This window comes from Anser brachyrhynchus (assembly GCF_964034855.1).
Source record: "Anser brachyrhynchus genome assembly, chromosome: 10".
Taxonomy (NCBI): domain Eukaryota; kingdom Metazoa; phylum Chordata; class Aves; order Anseriformes; family Anatidae; genus Anser; species Anser brachyrhynchus.
Genome location: NC_137705.1, coordinates 14,639,031 through 14,660,673, shown reverse-complemented (window position 1 = coordinate 14,660,673; position 21,643 = coordinate 14,639,031). Strand labels below are relative to the sequence as shown.

The 21,643-nt window shown below is 45.1% G+C and overlaps 1 long non-coding RNA gene across 1 annotated transcript in view; it reads right to left on the bottom strand.

Annotated features, from left to right (window-relative positions):
* The window catches only part of LOC308200385, a 191,363-nt gene that overhangs the window by 17,028 nt on the left and 152,692 nt on the right, over positions 1 to 21,643 (bottom strand). Inside the window, exons 28-36 of the long non-coding RNA XR_013955582.1 lie at positions 21,305 to 21,472; positions 18,079 to 18,940; positions 17,330 to 17,462; positions 12,499 to 12,562; positions 11,697 to 11,779; positions 9,674 to 9,775; positions 8,944 to 9,433; positions 6,530 to 6,651; positions 1,006 to 1,147 (exon numbers count right to left, since the gene is read on the bottom strand). This is a non-coding gene — a long non-coding RNA (uncharacterized lncRNA). The remainder of the gene's footprint in view (positions 1 to 1,005; positions 1,148 to 6,529; positions 6,652 to 8,943; positions 9,434 to 9,673; positions 9,776 to 11,696; positions 11,780 to 12,498; positions 12,563 to 17,329; positions 17,463 to 18,078; positions 18,941 to 21,304; positions 21,473 to 21,643) is intronic.

The following is a 21,643-nucleotide window of genomic DNA, read 5'->3' as shown; positions in this document are numbered from 1 at the left end:
CAACGAAAATTATTCATAAATAATAATATGTTTCCCCAGTAAAAGGAGGACATTTAGTTTATTTTTCCTTCCACCTTTTCAAATACCTTTATATGGTGTGACAATTACCCGTTCAGCTGGGCTCCTGCTGCTGTAAAAATTTTATTATTACATTTCCTTGCACTTCTGAGGCTTGGAGGGAGAGAAATGCAGCACAATGTATGGAACATCTCTGAACTCAGTTCTGTGGCAGCCAGAAAGGACAAAAGATTTCCATTCTGTGCATGGAAATCACACCGATACGCGCTCCTTCCCAGGGAGCAGTGCCACCCTCAGAAATGAGTTGCCCAGCACACCCTGCAGAGGAAGACTCTCCTGCCCACGGGCCGTTATTGTGAACAGTTATGAAATTTCAGGCCACTCAGAGCAGACCAGCCCTGAAGGAACTCTCTTCCCCAACATTCATGCACACCATTTATTAGTACAGTGGCTAAAAATCTTCACAGAACCAGAGATCACAGAGGCCCCAGAGAAACTTGAGGTGCTAGATCCAGCGGAGGTATCTCTGTGTGTGCAAACATCTTACAAGTGCATACATTTTTTTTGTGCTAGAAAGCACAAAATTCATGCAAAATTTGAATTGATAGTAGCCCCCATCCTAGCAACCGTTAGCTTTTTCTTTTTAAATGCTGCAACACCAACAGGCATTTTCAGTTTTAAGCAATTACCTGCTTTCATATCAACGTACATCATGTTTGAAGAGAATCTTATATTAGAGGATGCTAATAAATAGATGGTTGCAAAAGATAACTACATGGAAACACTTACATGGATACAAAAAGAGAGACTCAAAAGCCAAAGCTTAACTGCGGTAGGCAGGATTGAGAAAGGCTGTTAGAGTACACAATATAAAGATGTACTGAAAAGATGTGGGAGACACCATGACAACCTCAGCCTCTCTGGGAAGACAGCTGAGTGGCATTTACTTGGCATGTAAATAAATGACCTTAGTTGCCTGACACTCACTCTTGGTGACCAGAACATGGGAGCTGGGGCCCAGCGAGCAGATGGAGTGCTGATAGCGTGTGCCGAGGAGCCGAAGCCTCAACAAAAAGTCTTTTGTTTCCTTTCCAGCTCTCCCTGCAACACCTTTTTGGGTAGAACAGTTCTGGAGGAAAAAGAAGAAAAAAAAAAAAAGGAAACCCATGATATTAGTGTAGCTACAGAGATGTTTATAAACCCAGCACAGAAAGGGAAGCTTTTTTTCAAGCCTGTTGTCTCTTGCAGTACTGCCAAGAGCGGGGGGATCAGAAAGTACTGTTCACATTAGGTCTTCCACAAAGCAAAGCACACACCTCTCCAGTCTGAGTGTCGTTCAAGGAAACAAACATCTGCGGCTGCCAGTAATGAGGCTTACATGTAATCAGAAGGGGACAACGGAAAAGCTTTTCAGTCACTCGATAACCTGTGCTGCCGTCGCAGCCCGACCCGTGGCGAGCGGGCAGCGCAGAGCTGTGCTGGGGCAGCATGTGCCAGCTCGGCGGGGTGCCAGCCCCAGCCCGGGCACTTTGCTGCCTTGGAGAATTTTTTGCCTAATTAACAGGCTAGGTGGGGGGGGAGTTCTTTGTTTTCCAGACCCCTGCATCACAGACCAAAAAAGCTTCCTTCCTTTGCTTCTCCCCCGACTCATTTTCTGTGATCGCTGCTATTCTCAGGAAGGCATCGGGCATGTTGTAATCTTCCTCCAAGCTTCATTTATCCTGCAGCGCATACTGGCTTTGCCCTGAGCTTGCTGTTTTCTCTGGCTGAGCACAGGGTATGTGAACGTACACGGCGCGTCGCTGTCTGTGTGCGGGCTTGCAGGGTGCTGAGGCCTGCACCGCACACCTCCATTACGGCTGCTGCCCAGGCTGGCAGGCTCAAAGCAATTGTGCAAACACACTGTGTTGTTTTTTTTTTCTGTATGCACGTTCCCTGAGACTGGCGAGCATCTTGATCTGCAAAATGCTGTTTTGCAATTCCAGCCCGTGCATGCAAAGAAAACTGCGCTGGCTCTTAACGCCCTGCAAACTGCTCACGGGGCCTCTGCAGCTCGTGCCAGAGGAGGGGTGCAGCGTGCGTCCCCAGACGGGCACCGGCGGGTCACCAAGGCAGCGGTGGGGTGGGAGTACTGGGGGCTTGCACTTCCCCCTGGGGAAAGGCACAGATGTAAGGAGGAGGAAAGGAAAGCGGCTTGGAGCACTACAGGGACGAGAGGAGAGACGGACACTGCAGGTAGCAGCTTCTTGTAATTTGGCCACACTGGGGCTGCAACTGCATTATTTCTGATGACATAGTTCAAGAAAGGACTATGACCAGAAAGGCATGACTGAGAATATCACAAAATGGTTTGTGCTGGAAGAATCCACCCAGCCCCAACCCCTGCCATGGGCAGGGCCCCCTGCCCCCAGCCCAGGCTGCCCCCAGCCCCATCCAGCCTGGCCTTGGGCACTGCCAGGGATGGGGCACCCACAGCTCCTCTGGGCAGCCCATGCCAGGGCCTCACCACCCTCTGAGTGAAGAATTTCTTCCTTACAACTAACCTAAATCTCCCCTCTTTTAGTTTAAGCCATTACCCCTCGTCCTATCACTACACCCCTGACAAAGAGTCCCTCCCCAGCTTTCCTGCAGCCCCCTTTGGGCGCTGGAAGGCCGCTGTGAGGTCTCCGCGGAGCCTTCTCCGGGCTGAACAACCCCAACTCCCTCAGCCTGTCTCCACAGCAGAGGTGCTCCAGACCCTTCATCTTCGTGGCCTCTGGACTCGCTCTAATACGTCCCTGTCCTTCTGGTGCTGGGGTCCCCAGAGCTGAGCACAGGCTCCAGGTGGGGTCTCACGAGAGCAGCGCAGAGGGGCACAATCCCCACCCTCTCCCTGCTGCCCACGCTGCTTTTGGTGCAGCCCAGGACAGGGCTGGCTTTCTGGGCTGCAAGCGCACATTGCTGGCTCATGTTGAGCTTCTCATCAACCAGCACCCCCAGGTCCTTCTCCTCAGGGCTGCTCTCATCCATTCTCTGCCCAGCCTGTAGTTGTGCTTGAGATTGCCCTGCCCGTGGTGCAGGACCTTGCCCTTGGCCTTGCTGAACCTCATGAGGTTCACGTGGAAGATCACCCCTGTAAAAATGGGACTAGCTTCAGGTGCGGGAAGAAATTACCACATGTGGGAGCACAGACAACCCCCTGCCACTCCTTGGCCTGGGCCCCTGCACAGAGAAGCACCACCGGGTGCCTGCCCATCCTGCCTCCTGCTCTTTCAGGGACCCTGTGCGCCCAGAAATACTGAGCGAGGCAAAAAACTAAACAAAACAAAACACACGGGTCTGAAAACACTGCAGCAGCAGATGACTTGGATAAAAGCATGGAAGATGTTCTCACTTGGATTGCTGCAAATCAGAAATACCTCTACTGACAAAGATGCAGCAACGTCTGTCTGGGTGAGCAAGGTTGGAATCAAGCTGACAACAATTAGGGCTCTCTCATTATTTTTCTCCTCCGCTCCAGTTGTTTACCTCTGCCTCCCTGCCTGCTCCCTGCTTTGACATGTTGAATAAAATGTATTTGTTCACAGTCTCACAAATCCTTTCTTGAGAGCCTTGCTTGCAATGTTCAGATTTCACATGGTCACAGGGTTTTGCCTTTAAATTTCAAGCTCCTTAGGGCAGAGACAATGTCAAATCAGTGTGAAACATCGCGCATACTAATGAGGCTATAGAAACAGTAACTGTACATGTAGTTAACATCCTTTCTAATCCACACCCTTTAAGCAGCAGCATTTTGTAATCCACACTGCCAAGAATCAAGGGCAGAGAGCAGGGATGTCTTCCTCCTGCCATTAGATTTTACAACTAGCAAAGTACTTTTTCTGGTTTGCTACAGCACATCCAAACTGAGCATGTCCGTACATTGTGCTCTGGAGCCAAGAAATCTTTCCTCCCCTCTGTGACAAATTGTAACTCAATAGGCTTCAGTTGCTCAGAATGTATTGCTCCCTGGAAAGAGTTAATAAGACTCCATAAAAAAGTTGTATTATAACAGCTTCTGGCAGTGGCCCATAAATACCAATCACCTCCATACAGGATTTTTGGCAGGGATTTAGGTGTAATTTTCCATTCAAATGGCTATTTTATTAAGAATCCACAAGTAGTTGCTGGCCATTTCACTCGAGCATGGATGAACTCTGCACAGCCACCCCTTCCTCTCGAAGCAGGCGCCACACGTTGGGATGCAGCAGAGACACGGGACTGCAGCCCCTAGCACCTGGACGCCACAGGATGGAGAGCAAGAGCTTACCAGTGGGACCAGGAGAAACACATCCCACGATGACCCTGTGACTTTAAACAGACATGATGGGGAATATTTCACTGACCGCTTCAGCATTTTGAGATGGGCAGCCAAAGAGACAGGCAGGATTTAGAGATGGGCTTCCACGTTGTTCAGAAGCCTTCCTGCCTCCCACATGGAAGACTTTGAGCAAGATTTTGTGCCACTGAGGTGGCCTTTTCTGCTCCCCCGGGTTCATCCTCACAATTTCAAGTGTTAGCGCTTTCATGTCAGAACCTAACACAAGGCAACAGTACAAAGGTGAAAAGCATTTTACAACAGAATGAAAATCATAACAGCATTCAGGAGGCTCAAAATGACTCATTTCCCAAGGGGAAATTATTGGTATTCTCTCTGCAGCTACTCTGCTGGTGTCAGTGTTATTAAAAAGACAGAGCAGGAAGACAGATAAACAAGAAAGTCTTAAAAAGCAAATACGTTCTAACTAGTGGTTATCACTGCACTTAATAATTAGGGTACTAATTAAGAGGGTAAGTAACACACTAGCTATTAGCTTCTGGTAATTAGTGTTGTGTTTTGTTGTTTTTTTTTTTTCTCTAGATAATAACAAGCTGAGAAGAAAATAAAAAGACCTGAATCCATTCCGCTATTCACCCTGTCCACATCATGAAAACCTATTATGCTTATTAATATTAATCATTACTACCACAAAACAATACTTCCCAATTTTGCAGCACCTTGTAGCTTACCATTTTACCCATACAGACTGGACCTTGCTGATGTCTAACGGGATTTCCAATCCCGACCCATAAGCCAACGCCTCACACTGCCCAAGCTCAGTTACCTTGCTGTGCTGGTGCTAAGGGATGCATGCACATGCGGCTGATCCCCGTGGGTATGCCACAGCACAGCATGATGCTACCATAGCTGGTGAAAGCACAGAAAAAGTCCTTCTGAGAGCAGGGCCAAGATTTTCCAGAGCATTGTCCTCATAGGTGGGAGACTTGGATTCAAATGCCTGAAGCCAAATCAAGCAAGAAGCAAATCTGAGTTGTTTCATATACCTGTCAGTCCAGTGTCACGTTGTACTTAGGGATAACATACCCAAGAATTTTCAGTCCTTCTTCCCCCTCAAACTACAGCCCTGCAAAGAAGCAGAGAGCAGTGCCCAGGTCCCACTGTGCTAAGGCAGGTGGAGGGAGGCAACCTTTGCGGGGCACAGCATAGGCTGACCTGCCCCTGCCTCGTGGCTCCCCAAGCACTTCAAACCTCAACAATGATCACAAGGAGCAAGAAGTGATATGAAGGGATGTTTCTTCGATATCCTTTCAAGATGTGAAGAACAGGGCCATAAGAAAGTGGTATGCAGCGTGTGCACCTATGTCAGCATTTTGGTTGCTGTCAGGAGGGAGCAAACCTCCCCATTGCCCTCCACTCACCATGCTTCAGTTTGCACTGTGGAGCACGAGATGACGGCTGCACCCCTTGGGGTTACGCTAACCCTCAGCCATGCACCTCATGTGCCAGCCCCTGGGACCTTATGTGGCTCGTGGGGAACCATCCCACGGGAACGTGCATGGTATGGATGTGGACGGGAGGACTTACCTCCACACCCACGGCATCACACCGCTTGCCAACGGGGATACAGCCACTGCTGCACTTGTTCAAAAAGGAATACACTTTAGGTAAGCAATTAGCCATATGGTTGTTTATGACTATTTGTGCGGAAAAAGAAGATGCTCGAATTATGCGAATTGGGTTAAAAGTAATTCAACAATAAAGATTTTGAAAAATCTCACATTTCTATCTTTTCAATGTCATGAAGAAGAATAACAGATGACTATTTTCTTGTATGTATTGCTTTTGCTGATTTCAGGGGGTTTATTAAGATGATAAAAATACTTAATGCTGAGCTACATTCTGTGTGTTGACTTTCAAAATAAATCTTTGTGTGGGCAGCGGGTAGATTAATACTCCCAGATTAGCCCATGGATAAGAATATCCATACAGCCAAAGTAATTGTAACACATCAATAATGTAAAAAAGTAGTATCTTGCTAAAGCACAATTTTTCTAAAAGAGATGTTGAATGACTATACACAGCTGGACACAACGTACTGGTGCTAGGTATCAATGAAATCGAGTCCTATCTGGGGTAAAACACAACAGCCACTCTAGCTAACAAAGTTACAGAACTTCAATAAAAGACAATGAAGAAAATGTCACACCTTACCTTGCTTTTAGACTTCCCTCTTACATGTATCTCCTCACACACTTCTGGAAAGCATAGGAATGGTTCTCAAAGTGCTATTGTTTCGAGTGAACTGGACTTTCATTGACTTCTAGAAAAAAACACTTGGAACAACAAAATCAAGAGTTATTATCTGCTAAAGCCATATTCCTGTGCTTTCATATATTACAATACCATTTTATGAGCAGACAGACACACGTGCATGCACATCGGTCCCACTGGGGAAACAAGGTTATTTAAAACAAACAAACAAACACACACATAACTAACAGCAAATATAAGCTTGTTAGAAAACGTTTTTTTAGTTCATGTTATATAAAATGAATCAGGTGCTAAATTTAAAATTGTTGGTAAGTAAACAGTAGGTAGCATTATAGAGAGCCACTCTTCATAAAATTCTAATTATCCCTCTCCGATTTGTTGTGACATGCCCTTGCACAGATTATGGGTTTGGACCAATGCCCAGTCTTCTTTGAAAATGCAAAGTAATCACGAGAGCTTTGCATAACCTCTGATTGGTTTTCTGTGTATGGTTAGGACATTTTGTGAAGCTGCTGCAAGTGAAGGTAGCTCGAGCTGTCTCACTGGCTTCTTCTCACCCTTTCCTGGCTCCCGAGGAATCAGCATTTCTCCCCATTGCGCACACTGCAAAACAGAGCTCCTCAGAGACCCTTACTGATGGGCCAGTGATGATCCCTAGAGAAACTCACTCTAAAGTCATTCATAAAAAGCATTTCTCTCAAGATGCTCTCCATCAGTCCCCCTGGCAGGGTCCGCTCACACGAGCCAGATGTTGTCCACGACCCAAGGCCGCTGGGCTGATGCAGCACTGTCTGGGGCTGTGCTGTTCAGCCCTCTCCTGGGGGCAGCTCCCATTGATGTTCCCATCTGTCTGGGACGTTGGAGAGTGAAAATAAAAGGGGTTTAATAATGTTCCTCTTGAGTCTTTCAAGTGGGAAGTAAAGGAGAGCACTGGTGGGTTTGGAAGCAAACAGGTCACCAACGCTTCTTTCAAATTAGCATTTTTTTTAATTTTTTTTTTGTGTCTTAGTCCTTTGTGTCCTAGCACACAGGGTAAAAGACAACTGGGTAAATACGATCTCCATGAAAACCTGAGAACCGAGGAATCCCATGGGCCTTGGGTGTGGAGCAGTGGCCATCCCCATGGCCCAGCGCCTCACCACTGCAGTTTGATGAGCGCTTAGGACGTACGGGGCAATAATCAGTACGTCAGCTCTAACACACTGTATTGTGTGTTTAACCCCAAGGCTATTACCATTATCCAGCTTACCCAAATGAACGCAGTAGAAAAACATTTACAGTTGCTGGAGGATTAATCTTCTGAATGATGCATGGACGTGAGAGAAAATGCCTTTGATTTATATAATGCTGTACTAGGGGATATAATTTCAATTAGTAATTGTTAATTTTGATTTAGTAGGTTACACACTAGATATAGCAAGTTTATTATGGTTACATTATCTAATTTATTATTATATATATTTACTGTAACGGGAGTATATATTAATCAATAGATACACTGATAAACTAGGGACTATTCACTGCACTGCAGCACTGAAATGACACAGTCAAGCCAGTAACAGACAGATGACTGTCAGATGCTGTGAATGATGCATCTCATTCAGAGTTTTATCCTGGAACAAATAAAAAGCTAGGCAATGATTATCAGGTTTTGAAATTAATATATCTGTTTTAACAGGCAGTATGTCAGATGTAGTAGCTAAGGTACTTGCCCAGAGAGTCCAATTCTTCTCCAAGTGGATGATTTATATATTTTAATATGAAATGTATCACTTACCAAACAGTTTTTTCAGTACTTGATATATACACTCCACCTGCCAAGAACGTTTTGATGCTGTAATATATCCCATTGTCTTGCTTCTTTCAGAGGAATCTGTTTCTAATTCTTTCCGTGCCTCCTGTGTCTGAACAGTATCAGTCGCATCTTTCACAAAGTGAGTCTTCTGATGGCTACACCAAACCTTTGCCCAGTGCTCTGCAGAGTCCTGTAAGCAGCTGTCCTGGAGCAATCGGGACCTCGTGAGAGCAGCCACAAGCCCCCTCCGTGCAGGGCCACAGCGAGCACCCCGGACGCCTTCTTCCAGCCCATGAATTATTTTACACATATAAGTCAGCATAGCGGGATGTTCCCAGCCGCTGGGCGGAAGGAAATCAGCACCCGGCTGTGACAGCCATCGACAACTTCAGTCCCGTCAGTAAGGGGAAGGGTGTCCCTTTTTGCCCGTCCTTCTCTAGTGCCCTTCTTCCAAAAGCTGTATGGTGCCAAAAGCCGTTTGTCCAACTGATTCTCCAAACCTTCGCAACCGCCTATGCGGCACGCTGCAGCCTCTCAACCCCCAGCAGCCAATACTCACCTTATGCTTTCCTTGTTGCAAACTGTACATCCTTTTGTCTCGTTCTTGTGGAGACAGCCAGGGGACACCAGGGAAATGGTCCCTTCACCTATGACACGGCTACTGTCACAGCTCAGGCTTTTCTTTTCCATGACAAAACACTGCTCACAGGCCATTTTTTCTGACCTCTTCTCTTTCTTACTGCTGCCTTTCAGCATATTGCAGACTCGTCTGTATCCTTCTCATACCGCACTGCCCTGAACCGGAGGCAACGGCAGACGTAGACCTCACCACTTCCAACAAAAGCAAAGTAACAGCAGTTTGCCACATGCACAGGACACATCCAACAGCGCATCCCAGGATAACATGTGCCACATTGCACCACGTTGCTGGTCTGTATTTAGTTTGTCAACGTGAGATACAGCGTTTCCCCATCTTGTGCTCGGGGGCTCACGTATCCCTTTTATCTTTCCAGTCAACCTCAGCATCCCATGGGCAGCACTGACGCACCCTGCGATGAGACAAGGGATGCCAACAAGGTGACCAAGCTCTGAGATAAGGCCCAGGTCGAGGTTCCTGTACCTCACCCACTAACTACATCCCATCAGCATCCCCACAGCAGCAGAGCAGACGGCTGCTGTGGCTAACAAACACCCAGGTTATTTGGCTGGGATGAAAGGGGAAAGCAGACATTTGGCTGACAGGTGGATGATGGACAATACGCAACCCAGAGGGGAAAGGGAATTGTTACCTGTAGACATGAGTGACTAGAAATCATGTCAGTGGCAGAGGGAATCCATCAGCACAGACCAAAAAAAGTACTTCCAGCTCAGCAAAAGTAATTGGAGAATTTCTGAGAAACACAGGAGACAGAGAATGGTTTTTTGACTACCACCACCAAACTCCTCTTCCCCAAAGCAGATCTAGAGAACACAGATGTGTTATATACAGGATTTCCAAGGCCAAGTGCAGCAGAAAGGGCACTGTTTGCAGAGTAAGCAGAAGCGCTGCTTAGCATATGAGGAGCATATGCAGCAGAGGAAAACATAGTCTAGTTCCAGCACTGAAACAAAAACAGCCCCAGAGCGTAGATTTAAAAACCATCTGCAGGTTTCTAAGTAACCAGCCTGATTTTTCTGATGCGTTGAGGGCTGACTGGTTCCCAGTGAAATCAATAGGAGATGTCAATTGCTTGGTGCTTTTGAAAATCAGGCCAACTCTTCAGGAGTGTTCGCAGGGGCCTGAAATGCCTGATTATGCCCCATTTGAAGTCTGAGCCTCGATACACAGCACTGCGCCTGCTGTTCGGAAACGTGTCTCACAACACGCACATCCTCTGCGAGGATGAAAGAGGAACCCTCCCTGCGACAATCAGACTGGGGACAGAAACCTCTGCTTCTTCTCCCCGCCTTTCAAATTGAATGTACCATCTTCAATTATGAAATGGGAAAAACCCTTTTATAGATGCTGCAGCACATTATCAGACGCCGCATGTTACATAATGCAGATACAAAGAATGGGAATTTAAATTTGCAGGAAAATAGAAGCCATGATGTGCACCTAACTGGGACCTGTCCTAACCTACTCATGGGCAGAAAGTAAGCCAAGAGGTGAGGACAGGATGAAGCAATCAGAGTTACATCCAAGCCTTACAAAATATATTTCCTAATTAAAAAAAAAAATCCAAATACTTGTCTGAAGCTCTGTCTTCCTAGTGCTGGCTACCAGCATACTTCACTAAGCTCTTTGGCTGGGTCTGGGGTAGGTCGGGTGCTCAGCCCTTGCCTCCTTTATTACCATTTGGTGCCAAATGGCTGCGTTGGAAAACCACCGCATCCTTCCTTGAGAGCTTTCCCATCTGGTGCATGCTCTGACATCTCTAAGTAGTGATTTAGTGCTGAATCACACAACAAAACTGACTATATCCTTTATAAATTCATAAATCCTGGGTAGGACAGTTTTCCTATTATGGCCGCAGTATTGTTTCAGAGGTATAACCTGCATGGCTGAAGGAGAGACAATAAACTGTGATGCTGTGAAATCCATTGTATTTATATATGAGGCTGCTTTTGGTCTCCATTTCCTAGTCACAAATAAACCAAGATCTTTGGGGTTTGCAACAGTGATATGTACAGATTGCAAATGGTGACGCATTAAATCAGTTGGCTCCTATATTTTCTTTGCGTTATTTTATTGTTTCCTGAAAGCCGATGAGTACTTTTCTCATCCTACAGACTCTTTACCATGTGGAAAAAGTCTAGATGAGCTTCGGCTTTCTTCACAGTCTTCCTTTAACATATATGAGGCCATGATTTATATATTTACAGCCACGCCTACCTTGCAGCAGACACAAGCAGCGTGAAAAAACGCATTTCTTATATGGCTTTTTTGTTCGTCACTTTTCTGTCTTGTACCTACCAACGCATCTTCCTAGAGTTACTTAAATTACTTTATCACAGAAATTCATACATGCATTGAAAATACTATTCAAAGCATTTTCTGAGAGTTTTTGGCAGTACCATTGTGTCTAGAATATAGTCCTGGCCCAGGACCAGAGGGGTTAAGACAGTGCCATCACAAAAGGAGGATTTTCGCAGATCCGTTTAATGCAGTACGAACCCATGCACGTGAGGTGCAGCCAGGTGGTCATATGCTCTGCTCTGGTCCCCAGAAGTTAAATATCAATAGTTTTAGGGGACCACACAAGGAAGGGAACATCTCCCACTATAAATTCACTCAAAAAGTTAAAAAGAAAATTAAGCCTGTGAACCTACCTGAGCTGCGTGCCAGCTGTGTGAAGGAAACATTTCTCTTTCTAAAACAAATCAATGAGAGTGCTGCAGGAAGGACAGCCATTCTGTAAATTTCAAATCAGACAAAGATGACAGAAAATGGTATAAAGGGTGTCGATAGCTACCTTGATGGAAACAATATCTTAAAAAAAAAAAAGATACCCATTTATATCCTGCAAATTGTGTCTTTGAGTAGGGGGCATTCAAGACACAGGAGAAAAAGTGCAGAGACTGCTCTTGGTGCTGAAGGGACACGTTTAGGTTGTGAAAACAAACAAACAAAAAAACAAAACAAACAAAAAAACTTCTGTTTATTTTCTTCTCTGGTGATGCTGTCAAAAGGATGTAACAGGATTTCCTCCAAGTTCAGTTTAATACTAGGGAAGTGTTGCAGCAATCCTGTCCACAGCAGCTATTTCAGCAAGACTAATTCACAGAGTGCAGATGAAAAGCTCAAGAGTTTGGAAACTGGTTCTTCTAAAGGAGGTTTTGTGTCTGTTTTTGTTTAATTCACACCCTCAAAATGGCATTAAAGGTCTAGGATTTTTATTATGTACTGCTGAAGTAAATGCATTTATGCTACACGAAGCAACTTCAGCTTACTGCTGAAACGGCTTTATGTTCTAATTAGTCAAATACAATAAATGGGTTGTTAAATAGTGCAGCTTATCCTTCTGCTTTTACTTATTTACTACTGCTCTGCAGTACTTGGTAAACCTTCAAATAATTCTGTAACTGTCTGCAATCAAATTTCTACAGATAAACTTTGCTGTTCAGATCTTACCTTTTTGGTATATAAGCTTGGGGAGGATCTCTAAGGAATGTCTAGAACCCCAACAGAGACATACCTGTTAAAAGACAAAAAGCAATGTAATTTCTTCTGCATCTGCCAAAACCAGAGCTCCACATTACACAGGATGCCAGTGACAAGAGCAGGGGGAGAAGCGCAGAGTGCAGTTCTGTGCTCTGGTTAAGTGAGCAGTGATTAACACGTTTCGCCAGTCAAACTTTGACTGGTGGTAAGCTCTAGTAATCTTCTGGCGTTTGATTAATCCTTTTATTTCTAGTGTAACGGTTGTAAAAGTCAGAATTTAGACAAGACTACAACTGATGCAAGATTAGCAGGCTTCGAACTCATCATACAAAGGACGAGCTGTTAACACCGAAGGACTGAACAAGGAGCAGCAGCACCATGCAGGTGCGTGCTGCAGCAGCGGGGTGCAGAGGGCTCCCCTTACCTGTCCCAAGGCTCCTGACATGCACAGCACTGTGCCAGGGGCTGGAATAAAAGTTTTCCCTGCGACACTCAGTGAGGCAAAGGCTGCAGACAGGACTGGAGCTCGTGGTGGTGCTGCCTCTGCCAGCACAGAGCAGTGGGTGGAAGCACACAGAGCCTAGCCATAGAAATCTTCCATCTTTAGATGTTAAAATACTACTTCAGATATTAAAAGCCACTACAATTCACATACTGAACACTCCCAAAAGATGCTCAGGAATTAGTAATGTCAGGAAAGCATCCTCTTGTTGCAACCTAATGATGCATTAGGCACCTCCTTGTCTGAGGACTCACGAGCCCCACCGTTCCCACAGCCCAGTGCTGTGCTGACCTTTCAGCAGTTCCTACAGCAACAAGCTGGAGCGGATGTTGCACACAGAAATGATCAGAAACTTCTTTGGACTCAAATATAAAGTACAAACGTTTCTCAGCCCTATAAAGATCTGCTGGTCATCTTCTTCCTGTAAGTGGGGCTTTGCACATCTTACCCCTAATAAAGTTCTCACTACAATTTAAACTGTTATCAAAGGTCTTTGATTCCTTACTCTGTTTCATCATTGTCCATCCCAAACAAACGCATCTCTTTGTAGCATTCTGTAGGCTCAGGGAAGGATGAGTAGAGAGCAGTGGTAAAGCTGTTGCTGTAAACATGATATAGTTTCTTAATGAAGAGGAAACCTGAGGGTCCTAAATAGCTCTGTGTCTCTCTTTCTGAAGGACCTAAAACCCACGGGTCCCTGCCTGCCCCTTACACTGGGTACTTAGGTTCCAAAGAAATGAGGTTTGTTTAAGTCCTTGAAGAATAAGAACAAATAGCACATTCAGGTTCTTCCTGAACGAGCTGCCCAGTAATAATTCAAACAGATTAAATCTCTCTTGCTTATCCCCAGTGAGCTCCCGGACAGTTGAAATCGCATCTCCAATGAAGCAGATGTAGACATTTACGTGGGAAGTTTTTAACTTAAACGGAATAGTGCATTTTACAAAAACAAACCAAGAAGTGAAAAAAATTAAAACGTATGCAGTGTGCTGGCAGAACCAAGTCAGAACCTCCTGCCAGGTTTGGACACAACTGTCTCCCTGCTGGGAGGCTCCGTCCTTCCTCCCAGACACGTTCTGCCTCCTGGGCCTGTCTCCCACCCACTGCCCATCGCAGCCCCCTGCTTTCCAGCATGGCCCAGCACTCCCAGTCGGCATCAGAAGAGTCAGAGCAGCAGGACAGGAACGAAAGCTGGCCCCATTAGCTTCCTGCTTCTCCTGAGCACATACTAAAGGGGAAGAAGAAGGGGCCTTTGCTGCAGGCCTCCCCTTTATCCTTTGTCTCTCCATCTGTCCAGGGATTTCCAGCCGCAGCAGACAGTAAACACCAAGCCCCAAAAGAGTCAGGTGAAGTCCTTCCCAGAGACAGCGGGGGCACCTTCAGGTCGTCTTCTAACAGCAGATCTAAAACCCCTCACCTCGCCTCCTGATACCCAAAGTGAATTTAGCTATTCTGTAAAGCTCTGACAGGCAGCAATGCAATTAGACTGAACGTGCTTTTCAAATCCCTCTCAACAACTGATCTCTGCAGGAAAAGTACTTGTATTTCACTCCAGTTTCCAGGTATTCGCTAAGTACAACAATGGTAGGTGAAAGACACGGATGCTTTGTACCAAAAATACTTTGCACACATGCTATTGTGTTGAGCTCACACAGACATTCTCTATTTAGATAGAGACATTTTGGTAAAGAGGCCAAATAATCTGTTGCAGGTAGAGAAACAACCTGCTGGAGCCGCAGGGAGCTGATCGAGCCGAGCCTCCTGAGCTGTAGCGTGGCGCTTTGAGCATGGCCTCGGCTCCTTGGGTCAGGGAAAGGCTGCTTTCCTGACACCGCCTCGACGCAGCTGATTTGAACACCACTGCATCTTTCCACGTCGACAAGGAATCAGGTCAAAACTTTCTAGGAAATTTCTCCAGCCTGTTTTAGAGCTCAGTTCAAAAGATCAAAGTAGAGGAATTCTGTAGAATCCTGTATCTCACGTGGAAATGAAACATTAACAGGAAGAAATCGTGTGACTGAATACTGCTGAGCAGACATCCAGGGGCTTACTGCTTTACAAACCCCAGCACAGCTCAGCAGCAGCAGAATATAAAGCAAAGAAAGCGAGTAAACATAAACCAGCCCTTCCATCAGTGCCCACCACAAGCACAGAGATGCCGTTCATTTTGTTAGTGTTGTGGCATCGTTTCATTTCCCCGGCTCCCATCTCCACCAGCAGCTTGGCTGCAAAGAGCCACTTTAGCCTTTTACCAACTGTAACAAATCTTACCCTGGCAGTGGAGTTTTTATCAGTAGTTAGAGCTCCTTGCTCATGTTCAGTATTAGTGTTTTCTTCTAAAGCACTATTTTGATTAGATGATCTCTTCCCTGAGAAAAAACACTTACGGCCAGATTTTTAAAAAGCTATTAGGCTCCTGCTTAATTTAAATGTGTAACAGCAGGCAACTCAGCCTAATTCTCTACTTGAGCACACAGTCTCCTGATTTATACACACGACTGGAATAGCTTTTGCAGATGCACATTTTGCCTCTTGCTTTATCCTCCTCAAGCTTTAAGAACTTACCTTTACTTATGATTTTCTTAATTTGCACTTAAATTACACAAATAATCACTTAGCATACAGACTGCGTTGACCAATTTCCTGTAGTTGCTTTGAAACTGAGTTCAGTGCACTTCTTTCATCCCAAATCATCCCATGGTGTAGGAGTTTTGGGGCCAGCCCCACATTTAAGAGAGAAACCTGTGAGTCATGGGGAGAACGATCAGAGGGTTTAAGTCCACACATCAACTCCTCCCACGCAGCCAGAGGCAACGTCGAATCTCACAGTAAAACAACTTTTGCCACTGATATATCTTCTTGCAATTTCCACGCTGGAAGCTCCACAGGTTGCTTTGATTTATGAGGTTATTTGTCTGTTAACAACTGATTGAATTAATTACTGCAGAAGAGCATTTCTGTCCCAGAACAGGGAAGGTTTTTTAACATTTTTTTTTGCTACAGTAGTTGAAACGAGTGGTTGGAAATGCAGCTCATCTCTATTATATGGTGGTTAATTTCAAACACTCCTGGGACTCTTACAACTTTCTCCAGAAGATTCAAAAGAGACAAAGACCTTCTTGATCAGGGGAATAGATTTTGTGTTGTTTCTTTTTTTGGAGCAGAGGAGAATAGCAGGTTGCAGGATATGATGTTTAGAAATTTCTCAAGCATATAATTATTGCTGATTGTAATTTATACTGGAATACAGCTATGTGAGCATCACTTTCCAAAACACTTCCACCTGATCCATGCCCTTTTTCCTGAAAAGACACCAGAAAATCAAGCTTCTGCTGAGACAGACTGCAACTAAGACTGCCACCTAAGGACAGCACATACAAAGTAGCACGGAGCAGACGCTAATGCTGTACACTTCGTGGTGTACAGACTCCAAGCCACAGATAAAAACACTGTTGGACTGGAGCTGCATAACCTGGGACAATTCCTAATATTGTGGGCAAGTGGGGACTGAGCACAGAAATGCCCAAGGGCATGTCCTAACACCAACAGAGTAACGTACACCTTTGTGTGGATTGCTACATAGGTCTACAACCCCAGCTGGATGACGGGGAAGGGGACGCAAAAGAAATAGTTATATGCAGCGGACAGTAGGCGGCAAAAACTTTTCTCCTGCGCAGCTACAAGTGGCCACGGAACAAGACCAGTGGGGTTTAGGCAACCACAGACTACACAACCAAGGCCAAGGGTCACATCTAGTTTTCCTAGGAAGGTGTTGCTCAGTTAAGTGCTTTCACTCACCGCATTTTCAATACTGCATGGACTGGATAATAGAATAGAGTCAGTGAAAAGCAGCATTAACTGGTAGTGACCCTTCTTGTATCAGGGTCACCACCAAAGGGGCAACAGTACTTCCATTTCTCTGAAACTCAGCAACTTACCCTCAGAACAAGATCTGTCCCACCAGGCTGGATTCTTAATTGCCCTGGTGTTTCTGCTTCTTCATGCTCTTAAACTTACCAGAACTTCAACATTCAGATTCTTTTTTTGTTTGTTTGTCTGTAAAATTATGCTAAGTTCTTCTTGCATGCAGTATTGTATTACACCTTTTGAGCCATCTGTTGTACTCCATCATTAATATTTTAGTACAGTTTTTCTTTAGAAACAGTTCTTCGGATCGTGTTGTGTTTTTTTTTTTTTGGCATTGATTCATCTTTTTTTTTTTTTTTCGGTTCACATCTCACTTCTCAAGGCTAAAACTCCACAGGCAGGATTTCCATCAATTTTAGTTTGAGTTCTCACCTGATTAGAAGCTGCAGCAGAAAGTTTTACAATCGCACTCAGAGCGTAAGGCTTCTGCTTCTCCTGACACATCACTATTTCAAGATTTGATTTCAGTCCAAAGTGCACATCACAAGTTCCTTCCCAAAATTCCCTGTAATGGAGAAGATACTGAAATTAAAAACACTAATAATTATAATAATAATGAAAGTAAAAAATTCTTTCCTCCCAAGTAATACTGAGGTAACTTGAAACACTGTTTTCTATTTACTTATTTATATTTCCTATTTGATTCAATCACATGACAAACCAGTAACAATATTTCTACTCACCATATCCAAGTATAAGAATATTTCTTGGTAATGCTTAACAGGAGTTGTTCTGACCTGAAAATAAAACTAACACTCATCTGCCTACAGTACTTACAGTAAATAAAAAAGAAATATACTACTGGGATTATACCATATGAAACAATTGGAAATGCTGGCGTGATTTGACATGTAACAGCCCATTTTGCTGGTATTAACAGGCCATGAAGTCACATAAAATAATAAAACAAGATTAAAAAAAGAGGAGGTTTGTAAGAAAAATGCATTTTTGATCTTTTCTCAGAAAGAAAGTCTCTGTTCTGCATTTTTTCCTACACCTCTTTTAGAGCTGCTAGGCATGATACTTTTCCCCAGCCACACTAATAGTTAATAAAACAACCAAATCCTTTTGCAGAACAAGCCTAACTGAACCAAACTAACTGACAGTTAGCTGATCCCTACCTCCAGTGGCTTCTTCAGGTCCCACCTGTGTCGGCTGCTGTTCTGACACTATCAGACAGCTCAAACGGGGAAGTTTTGCAGCGACTCCCACCGAGGCTTAGCTCCACCAGCACATGCCCATGCCATCACCAAACTGGAGACATCATCCTACAACCCTACCGCCAGTCAGAAATCCTCCTGGGGACAGCTCTGATGCTGGGTTAAGCAAAGTGGGGCCACTGATGGACGTGATGCTCCACAGATGAGGGACAGCCCCAGCCCTGGTGCACAGCATGGACAGGGAGGATCCAGCCCCTTGGACTGAATGGGTCATTTCAGTCTCTCCAGACAGCCCACAGCCTACAATGTACAGCAGAAAAGGTCACAGGGTTGCCCACCTTTGCCTGCTGCACCTGTTCAGCAGGTGGAGATGGACAGTCATTGCAAGTCTTTGCCTCCTTTTGCAGTCTGTGCTGCTCAAGAATTAAATCATTTCACTGTTTCACCCTTCACTTGCAGATAAGTTACTGTTGGTCCTTCAACATGACAGTCAAGGAACAAAGAAGATAATTATAGGTGGAAACAGCCCCAAACAAAAACAATGCAGTTAATGATCGACGATCCATTGAAATCACTACAGCTGAAAATACTCTTTCCTTCCACCTAGTACTCCATTCATTAGAGGGAACTTAAATTTCACTGGTTCTCCGGTTTCTCCTCTCAGCTGAGATCTTCAGACAAGATCTGGGTTGCAAAATTCATGTGGAGGTCTTAGGGGAGTTATGGTCCCACCCCATAACACCAGGTTCTGGGATGAATATGTATCATAAAATGAACTTCTTTTGAGGTATTTCTCTTTGCAGTATTAAGATGATATCTTAGCCTGCAGAGAACACATACACAGAATTTTTGATTCACAGATTCTTGAAGTGTTTTCTCTGGAAGTGAGCTAAAATTTCTAAACATGACAGAAGTAATTTGCTTCATGGAGCTGCACATAAAACATATTAGGATCTACAGAGACCTGAAATTAGAGAAAGCAGGTAGGTTTCACATGCAAACCTGAACTAGTTATGTCTGTCAATACATCCAGGAGGATACCTAGCTCATTTGAACAATCATTTCCATCCTGAGGGTGGCATTCTGAGGACAGCCACTTGCATGGCTCCTGAGCAAAGCACTCTTCTACCAGGGTACAAGGTGACATCACCCTTTGTTTCGGGCTTTGTCCTCTCTCCCTCCCTGTCCACATGCACGGGCCAGCACAGTGCCTGGGAGCTGCCAGGGAAAAGCAAGAGAAATCACAGAACTGTGGGATGGTTTGGGTTGGAAGGGACATTAAAGACCATCCAACCCCCAGCCCTGGGCAGGGATGCCACCCCCCAAGCCTGGGCTGCCCACAGCCCCGTCCAGCCTGGCCTTGGGCTCTGACAGGGACGGGGCAGCCACAGCTCCTCTGGGCAAATATCGGCTTCCTCAGCAGCTTGGTCTGAGAGCGGAGCTGACTTCTTGTAGGATCAAACACAAGCTCCAGCTGCCCCACAAATGAAGGACAAGTTTTGTGAGTGTCAGCTAATCAACGGCCTCATCTTTCTCCTCGTGCAGGACCTCTGTCTCCCTACACTCCTGCCGGTCAATGAAAAGGCAGAAGAGCTTCGAGAGGTGGATTCAGTCCCTAAGAGCCAAAGTTGACCGCAGAAGGCAGGCAATGAGGACAAAGGGAAAACATCTCCCCAGTACATTTAAATGCTGAAGATGGGTGATGGGAACCTGCCAAGGAGAGGCTTCCGCTCCCTTCCCCCTCAGAAAGGCCAGTAAGAGTGGGAAGAAACAGTGCTTGGCTGCTTTGATTGCAGCAGATCCTGTTAGCACGGCTCTTCCAAGGCTGCGGCCCCAACCCCACTGATCACAGCTCTGCTGGGCTCTGAAGGAGGAGCTCGAAAGCCACCAGAAGAGCGAACACTGTCAGAACATTTTGCATGTGGGGGAGATGCCCAATGGAAAAACTCCAGAAATGGGGCACTGCTATGCCTAGCCCTGCAGCCTTCCCTCTTCCCCCTCCGCTTCTGGCGGAGGACGACACAGTTCCTGCTCCTCGCAAGGGACTTGGGTGCTCTGCACATGAAGCAGCACCAGCACGTCCTGCTGGGAGCAACGGCCGCTCGCAGGAGATGCCTCGGCACTACAGGAGGTGGGGACGGCAGGAAACGCTCTGATCTGAGGCTCTTCTTCAAGTCCTTCCACGGGCAAAACCACCAGGCAGGTCATTGCTTAGCTGAAGGGTTTTGCGATGCTGCGACCAGCCTGAGCCTGAGGTTAAAACCAATCCACTGGCTGAGCAAAAGCCACTGGCAGCCCCGTGCAGGTCTGCTGGGGACAGGGGGAGAGCAGCACCGCAAGGGGGGTTAGCAGTCCGATAGTCAACAGTCTAAGAGTTTGTAATTAATAGACTGATTCTAGTTCCAGACTAGTTCTGGAAATAAACTATCTATCCCAGCATAGGATATACTAGATAGAGTAGGCACCTGGTTGAGAGTTTATACTCTAACAGTCAATAATCCAAGTAGTTCTGGAGACAAACTGAATAATAAACCTTTTCCAGTTGTCCTGTGTCTGATTTTGCAGTGCAACCCCAGACTTTTTTTTTTTAAACCACTGCATTCTCTTGTGTCAGAGACATTTCATCAATATTTGTAAAAACATCCAAAGTCCTTTGGTTTGAAAAGCACTACGTTAGTACATTCTGGCTTTCAAACATGCATTTTTCCAGAATTATCATTTTTATGCATGAAGATACTTCAAAAGGAAAGATTAGAAGAAACAATGCTTCTTATTCCTCCCTTATTTTATCTGTCATCAGGATGGTAATCTTTAATATCAAACACAACTTCCACTTCAGTCAGCACTGAAGTAAATGAGTATTATCATCATTATTCCATCGGCAGTTTCTCTGTTTCACTTGGAAGCTCCTGATCGAGACACTGCTCCTGGTTAGTGCATTAGCGCTGGCAAGATCACAGCATATGAGCAAAGGTTCTTAGAAACACAAATTACTCCATGAGCTTTTAATGCAAAAAAGAGGTCAATAAAAACAAGCACCCCCAGGAAACTAATTGGAAGTGAAATATGGGCTCAAACGATAAACTATAGCTCAATTTTATAGAGCTTAACGATCAAATGCATTTATTTCTGACATCCAAAGAAAACAGTATGAAAACATCAGCCTAGGAAGTGGGTTTGCACTTACCTTCCTAACTGTAGTCATAGCACTTTCAAGGAGAAAGAATCAGCAAAACCAGTGATCTCAGGTGGGTGATGTTATTGCTTAAATCATTTCATCAGAACTTCCAAATACATTTGAGTAGCATCTCAATCACTGTCCTACAGGCATCACTGACCGAAGTAACCTGTTAGCCTATAGAAAACCTGAACACACATTAGATATGTGGCCTTTAGACACAACATCAAATTTCAAAGTTTAGGAAAAAATTAGACATTTGTGAGAATGAGAGCAAGTAAGCCCACATGGTGGGCTAACCTCCAGTTTAGAACCCACACATGGGGTGCAGAGAAAGGTATTTTAGAT